The sequence below is a fragment of the Ornithodoros turicata genome, chromosome 1 (genome assembly GCF_037126465.1).
Source record: "Ornithodoros turicata isolate Travis chromosome 1, ASM3712646v1, whole genome shotgun sequence".
Taxonomy (NCBI): domain Eukaryota; kingdom Metazoa; phylum Arthropoda; class Arachnida; order Ixodida; family Argasidae; genus Ornithodoros; species Ornithodoros turicata.
Window position 1 is genome coordinate 195,942,461 of NC_088201.1, and position 7,849 is coordinate 195,950,309.

Consider the following 7,849-nt stretch of genomic DNA (forward strand, 5'->3'; position numbering starts at 1 on the left):
ATTTATCAATACAGTCACCTATTTTACTGTTGCTCCAGTAGGTCGCGGTTTTAAGGGATTACCATATTACTGTGGCGTGCATGGAACACGTGTGGACTAGAGGTGGCCGACTTCTGCGTCATTGCTTCAGTCGAACTCGTGGTGGAACAGAAGAACAGATTGGCTTGCTGAAAATGGTTGCCATTGTTGACAGAAGGTTAAAAAAGTAATCGATTACTCAGTAATTGATTACTGAAAATTGTAATCAGATTACTTGGAAAATTACTTGCTCACAAAATTAATTGATTAGGTTAAAAAATGCTGAAAAAAGTAATTGATTACTAGTAACGCAATTACTAGTAACGCGTTACGTACAACTCTGCCGCTATGTCACATGAATCATCTAAACCCCGCGCACTACGCTAGCCGCCGCCACAGCTCTGGCCGCCGCCGTGTGATAGGAGTCATCTAAACACAAGTCCCAAAAGGATGACAAAGAGATGCCACATGACTCCACGAAGTATATGTGACCCAGAACAAAGCAAACTTCTAGCAGGTCCCTGCTCGGAGAGGCAGAATTCGGCGTCACCGCGTCAGGGCACACATAATAGAACCCTCACTAGCCAAGGATTAGTACACACGGCGCAAGATCTCTAAATGGATTCTTCTAAGAAGGGCCAATGTCCGGTTCTAGAGTCACATCCGGGTCAAGTCCGAGGGACTCAGGAAATTTCCACTGAACAAGCACGATAATGGAAGGACGAGACACAGAAAGTTTGAGAGGAAGATCCAAAATATGTAATTAGAGTATTGAGTAGGAAATACCATAAAATGTATTTTAAATATAGTACAAATACACAAAACAAAAAGTATTGAGTAGAGTACCAAAATACCGCAAATTGTATTTAAAATACAGTATTTTAAATACAATACTCCAAATACGTACAAGTCTGCCATGATCCCACTTCCTCGTTCTGTGTTCTCATTATCAACAAAATCAACGAACTTGCGAACACCAAGGTTATCCCTCTCCACATTTCTAAATTTCTGCGTCCTAAAAATGTTAGATTTTTTTTTAAGATTTAGAATAGAATGTTAGATTTTGGGCAATTTCTATCTTCTTATTAAAGTCCACAAAGAAAACAATCCCGGAAGACCCATTATTTCCGGGATCAACACCCCTACGGAAAAACTATCCTTAGTTGTTGACCAGTGCTTGAAACATATTCCACCACTCCTTTCGTCATATGTCAAAGATACGAATGATTTCCTTTCCAAAATAAACGCCATTCAGGATAAATTTGCTAATCGCAGTAACATCTTCTTAGCCACCATGGATGTGGGTAGTGAACAACTGACTAGCTTTCCAGTTGAATCTGTTTTGTTTTTCAGTATGTACCTCCCCCCAATTTTTGTGGGGTCTGCGTATTGTAAACTTTCTCTCTCTCTGTATATATATGTTTATATACTTGCATACGCGAACTTCACACCTTGTACCTGATGAAGCGTGGTCCCCCACGCGAAAGCTTGTATATATTAAACTAAGGAAGCTTCAGTGTTGCTTTTTGTACTGTGCTATATATAGGAACCTTCAATGAAAAATATTTACCAAAAAACTATGTTTGCAATTTGTGATTATTCCAAGTTATCAGTTGGTTGCAGTTTACATATTTTTTGTACAGAGCAGTGTCCAAAGCTCTCTTACTCAGCTCACTTGATGTGTCTATCGCATGTTCATTTATCTGTCACACAAACAGGGGTGACAAAGGATAAGGCAGCATTCACACAGTCCAACTTTCTACACCAACTGCACGTTCATGATCGACTCAAGTTGGAGGGAATCTGCCACCGAGTGAAACCTTCAGAAATTGGTTGTGCATTGGCAAGTCAGCGAGAAGAGCATTTTCAGGTGACTTATGCCCTCACGTCCAATGGTGATGCGAGTTTATTCGTGTCATAGACTACTATTTGCCGTGCCGTACTACTACTACAATTAAATTGCATTGGTTACGAATTGTGCAGGTGTAGCTGCAAAATAATAGTTATTAAAAGGCCAAAGACGCAGAAGCATCCCAGTTGCCATTTCGTAAGAAAACGTTGTTGTTTTTTGTGAAATAAGATGATGTGAGATTGTCTGTCTGCGGAGCTGCCTAGTTGGTAGTTGTGTATACGCAGATTGCACCGCCTCGAGGTTGGTCTGTTGGTCTGTGTGAACACTCCTTAAGGAACAGCCACAAGGCACGCTTTGGAAACCTTCTCTACCTGTCTTGTAAACCGCAAAGGCGGAGATGCCGTTCCGCAGGTGAGACAGCACGTTTGCACCATGAGACGACACGAGCGCTGTTCACCAGTTCGGTAGAGAAGAAGAATGAAAAGCGAAGTGTATCTTCAATCTCACCATTAACTTCTGCTCCCTATGTGTGAACCATGCGGATGAACACACAACTGACAGCAGCCAAAGAGCACATTCGTACACTGCTTCATTCAAGAAATATGTAAACAGAATCCAAATAATAACTGATAAAGCACATTTGTACACTGCTGCACGCAAGAAATATGTAAACATAATCCAACTAATAACTCGAAAAATCACTGAGTCTCAATGCAGTTCGTTCTCGGCATTTTTTTTTATGAAGGCCCTGGCCCGCTGGCACGAAACTTCTGCTAGGGTCCTAACCTTGAGCCATTTCCTTTGGCACAGCTCCGGCAGTGCCTTTCGCTGCTAGGAAAGTTTGTTAGTAGAATGTGACACAAGCAGTAGCAAGGCTGCGCTAAAGGGAATTTTCGGACCCTAGCAAATGTGTAGTGCAAGCAGGCCCAGGTACTTACCCAAAAGTGTCCCAAGTAAAATTCAAAAGTTAGGTTATTTATTTAATTAGTGAGCATATGCAAATAAGCCACTCACTGCACAGCTCATGACTGATGCCTGAAGGATCTTTGGTGAAAAGAAAGCTCTCCAATAGCACCAACTGTTTATGAATTATTCAGACTGGGTACCTTCGTAAGAGATATCCAATGGGACGTGGACAACAAAAGTAGAAGTAATAATTGAATGGGGTGCTTACGCATTGGCAGTTTATTCCATGTAGCAGGTGCCGTTTTGGAAACCTAATCTGCTAAATTGCAAATTATGGTAAACATACTTCTAGTAGGACTTCTCTATAGCTGAGTCACATGATGTGAGGCAGTGTTTAGGTGTGTCTGGTATCAGAGGCCCAGTGGACACCACATATCCCTGAGACATCCCAGAAAAGCCGCAAACGTCACAGACGTCTCGTACGTCACATGGATGTTGCACGGATATACACAATCGGACGTTATAGATACTCGTAGCTTGTACACCCCTGCGATATCCCCTGGACATTAAGCACAGGATGTCACAGCACGTCTGTCGTTCGATTGACTCGCATGCAAATTTGCTACTGATGATTGCAAAATATAACAGAATTTACAAAAATATACTTAGATTATAATAACTATTTTGACGTGTCTGCTACGGTGTGCTGACATTTGTAAGTACTTATTATCCGTGCGGGGACATGATACGCACAGCATGGTCTTCACACAGTGTATTCACAGTTCAGTACAGTGGATCAATTCTGCGCATGCTCTTTACTCACAGCATATGAATTATCAGTGGAGGCTCCTAAATGACAACTGTTTTGACGCAAGGGACCAATCATGTGCTTGGAACATGGGTTGAGGTAAATACTAAATCAGACAGGGAAAGAACGACATTGACATTAACGGTGCGATTGGACATACTGTTCATTGTGTGACAGTTTCCGAACGTTCAAATTAACAGTTGTTGCCCTCCTGCCTTTTTGGCGTAACACACTCTCCGAATGTCTGTCTGGTTTTAACTATAACTTCCTAACGTTCCGTCTCATCTACAGTCCAAGGGCTAGTCAAATTTCATCCACCAAATTGAAATCAAAACACATAGTAAAGAACTTCAAAATGACGTGGGTGTTCCAACCTAACTTTGTTCTCCAGCACATTTCACTCCATTTCACAATCCTCCGCCGTGCCCCGTGGGCGATGCGTACAAATTTACAAATAGGCGCCGCCATTATCAGGGCGTGGCCGCACTCTCGTGATTATGGTAACAGAAGCGGAAATAATTTATGATAGGGAGGTGGGCTAAGGATGACAGAATGGGTGAGCGAGAATCACAACGGCCAACAACAGCAAGGTGTACGTCTACGTCAAAACAAAACGGTAAATAAACTGCTACGTTGCGCTACTGGTGGAATCCACTGCTAATCGCGAATAAACAACAACGTTATTACGGGATCATGAATAACCTGAGGAAAGGAGCACGAAAAGTCGGGATTAAAGCAAGGAAAAGCACCAGAAGGCTAAACAATGACAAAATCATGGCAATAATTATGGAAACTCTATCACTCACCGGCGTCGATGCAATCTGTGGACGTACTGTAAAGAACACTTCTTTGTAATCGTTTCCGTGTGCTCGCTCCGATAAGCGCGCCACGCTAGCGGCAAAGGTCACAAACAAAAAGTGGAAAGAAGCAGCAAAGATTCTATCTATTGGTCGCCGCAGAAATTGTCTATCAAGTGTGGCTTAATATATGTAGGGTTGTTCATGGAGGTGATTGTTGGAGCAAGGCGAAATTTAGAAATATTGTGAGCTATTATGTCCGCATGTGGCTTGGGAGGGAAAGGTCACGTTTGGGGCCGCAAAATTTCTTCAAACAGTCGATGTGCAAAGGCTTCAGGGTGGTGGACGGGATCATCAAGTTCCACTTCAGTGAGTAAGTATGAATGAAATGATATTTCCAGAGCATTTGAAAGCTTTCCAGGGGAGGGAATTGGTAAGACATGCGGGGTGGTTTAAAGGTGAAGCACAGTGGTGTTTGCACTCCTCGAGAGTATACGATGGGATGCTGCACTTCAGTGCGATAGCAATGTGGCATTGTTTTAGAACTTGTCTCAGTTGTTGACTCAAGAATAGAAATAGGCAAGATACGAATAACAAGTGGGGTAACAAGCGGGATAAAGGGTTAGGGAAAGTTTAGGAAGATGAGTACACAATCTTCTGTGGCTCATCTCATAGAGTCAACAATACAAAACAAAAAGTGGACTCGTCCGGGGGTGGCCGGGTGTCGACAAGGTACCATACTGCCGCACGAAGGCGTTGTAACTACCGAGTAAAAAACAATAAAGAAAAACGTAACAAGAGAAAGCAGACGGAGTGAGAAGGAATTCTACCACTATCTTAATCTGTTGCACATTCAATCTCAATCTGTCCTGTACATTGGTACTCTCATTTCACACCAGCTCTCCTCTTCCTTGACTCGCACTCCACTCCTAAATGCACAGCAGTGAGTGGAGAATGAACAGTGTATGGGCATACTACGGTGACAAAATTCAGACGTAACTACGAAGGTGTCATCAGCATCATGAAAAATGATTCTATGAATCTGTCATTGGAAACAATGCCTGGATGCTGTTGCAATACGAGACGCCATGACATATATTTATTGCTGGAAAGCTTCCTTCCTTCACACCATCACCTGGAGAATATGTGGGATCTCGTGGACACTGCTTTCACTGTACGACTGGCACCAAATGCCTCTGACGTATGATTGTGTATGTGTCACATCTGGTTGTTTATTTTGTATCAATTTAGTAGTTCTTGAACGCCATATATGAAGGCAATTTATTGCTATACAAATATGTGGCTGGCATTAGATTAGGCTTATGGCATACCATGCCATCCGAACAAAAAACGTGTCTGTGCAAGAGCTAGCTTCACCATAGGTTCGGATGTCATGTAGTTGTGTGTGTGGAATTTTTTCTTTCTTTTTAACGGTAAATTCACACTACTTCTGTTCCTTTTTAGAACCCCCTCTCCCCTCACATTTCTATGGCACCCTTAGGGGTGCTAAAGTTCAGTAAAGTGGATGTGACAAAATCCGTCATGTTTCTCTCCTACTTATCCGACGAACGTCGAGGGCACCCCTCCATGCGCGAGGGTAGCATGCGGATTCGTTTAGCTGCGTTCTCCGAGGCCGCATTGTTCCACCATAAAGGTGCAGGGTTGAAATGATGGGAGTGCTTCCGTCCAGCTCTTTGCGGCAAAGGAAAACATATGTGGCCAATAACCCACAGGTCCAAAGATGCATTTTATGTAAAGTGGCCCCTCCGCAGCAGCAAGTGCGGTAGTGGACGGCTGTCGGGACATATGTCTCCCATTACGTCCACTTAAAAGAGGGACACAAGTAAAAAGGGTACCAACAGGTTGATTGGGAGGACCGTCCTTATCGTTCCTACATCTTCGGAACACTTGGTTGTCGTTGCCGTCATTTGCCATCACGTGTTTGTCGTTAAGTTAGGAGGAACGTAAATTGAACATGCGTGTCGGAATCTTAAAAGGGAAGCAAGGAACCCCAAAGAAAGGTACAGTAAATATGAAGAAAAAAAAACAACCGAGAGTATAAAACCTTAGGCAGGACAAAGACTGGGCAGTCAGGTCGAAATGTGAACCCAGAACGGACGCGCCAGCACTAACTCCGAAGTTTATCCGCGAATCAGTTTCTTAAAATTGTGAAGTGAGGTGAAGTGTGTCATCGACAGTCATCAGGAACTCCTACCCGAACAACTCGTCCATCCAAATCATCAACGACTGCCATGGACGACATCATCGCCATCATCACTCGTCCCCCCCCCCCCAATCAGATAATACATTTTATTCCCACTCTCCGTACTCGAACTGTTGCGTATACGAAGAGGGGAGTCAAGTCCTGTAGATCACATAAACAAAATACAGAAGCCGACACTGAAGATTTTTGTTTAAGTTTAATTTGTACAAGCTTTCGCGTGGAGGTCCACGCTTCCTCAGGTACAAAGTGAAGTGGTGACACACATAAGTATATATGTATATATGTATATATAAGTATATAAGTGCTACGGGCAATGGTGGACGGCGCGATATCGCGCCGTCCACCATTGCCCGTAGCACTTTGGGTGACTTCTGTTTGAAAATTCGTCATTCACTCCACTGTAATTCACCCAATATTTGTTACTTGATATTCTGCAGCAAGTGCAATTCACAATACATCGGTGAAACCTCCAACACGATGAGAAAAAGATTTTATGGCCACAAATTTGATATCCTAAATGCCCGCCAAACTCCTGTCGCCATTCACTTCAATCAACCTAATCACGATTTTGAAACTGATTTGAAAATTATATTGCTAGAATCTGGGTTCCGCACCGACATTAAACGTAAGAATAGAGAGTCCTACTTAATTTCGCAATTCAAGTGTCTCACACCAAATGGTCTGAATCTTAGTCCTGGCTCGTTATATCCGCTTATGTAAATTTAGTAGCTATATATCTATATTTATTTGTGCGCAATTCTTGAATCCCCATTTTCAGTCATCGTCTGGTACTCCGTTAGATAATCCGTAACCTTCCCTTTTGTCCATTCTGGGCCACTCGTTTCCCATACTCCTGACCCCCCTTCCGCGAAACTGGGTTGGCGAGCCTTTATATTAAATATTAGTTCTTCTATCCTGGTCCCTGGACTTTGTTTCGATGTGTGTCCCATTGAGTTTATGTCGGTCGACATAGACAACCCGTCCCATATTTTACTCTTATTGTCCGGATCGGTGATTGGGGTACCGCGCGCAACGAACCTCTGGCGATTGCACACCTGGTTTCCGTGACAAAAAGATCTGGCGTCCGCGACAGGAAGGCTGTCCGCACACGTTGAAACGGAGAGGAAAGGTACTAGTTAACTTTATTGGTGCTGGCTTCCGTGTGACGTGATACCCCCAAGATTGGAAACCGAATTAACGCCATGCCTTCAGGCTGACACCAAACGATTTGTCGTTTGGTGTTA

At 43.2% G+C, this 7,849-nt stretch overlaps 1 protein-coding gene across 1 annotated transcript in view; it reads right to left on the reverse strand.

Annotated features, from left to right (window-relative positions):
- LOC135374739 (caspase-1-like) overlaps nt 1-4,464 on the reverse strand; it is a 30,925-nt gene extending 26,461 nt beyond the window's left edge. The window contains exon 1 of the mRNA XM_064607664.1: nt 4,391-4,464. The gene's annotated coding sequence lies outside the window, so the exon portion shown is untranslated. The remainder of the gene's footprint in view (nt 1-4,390) is intronic.
- Between the last annotated feature and the right edge of the window lie 3,385 nt (nt 4,465-7,849).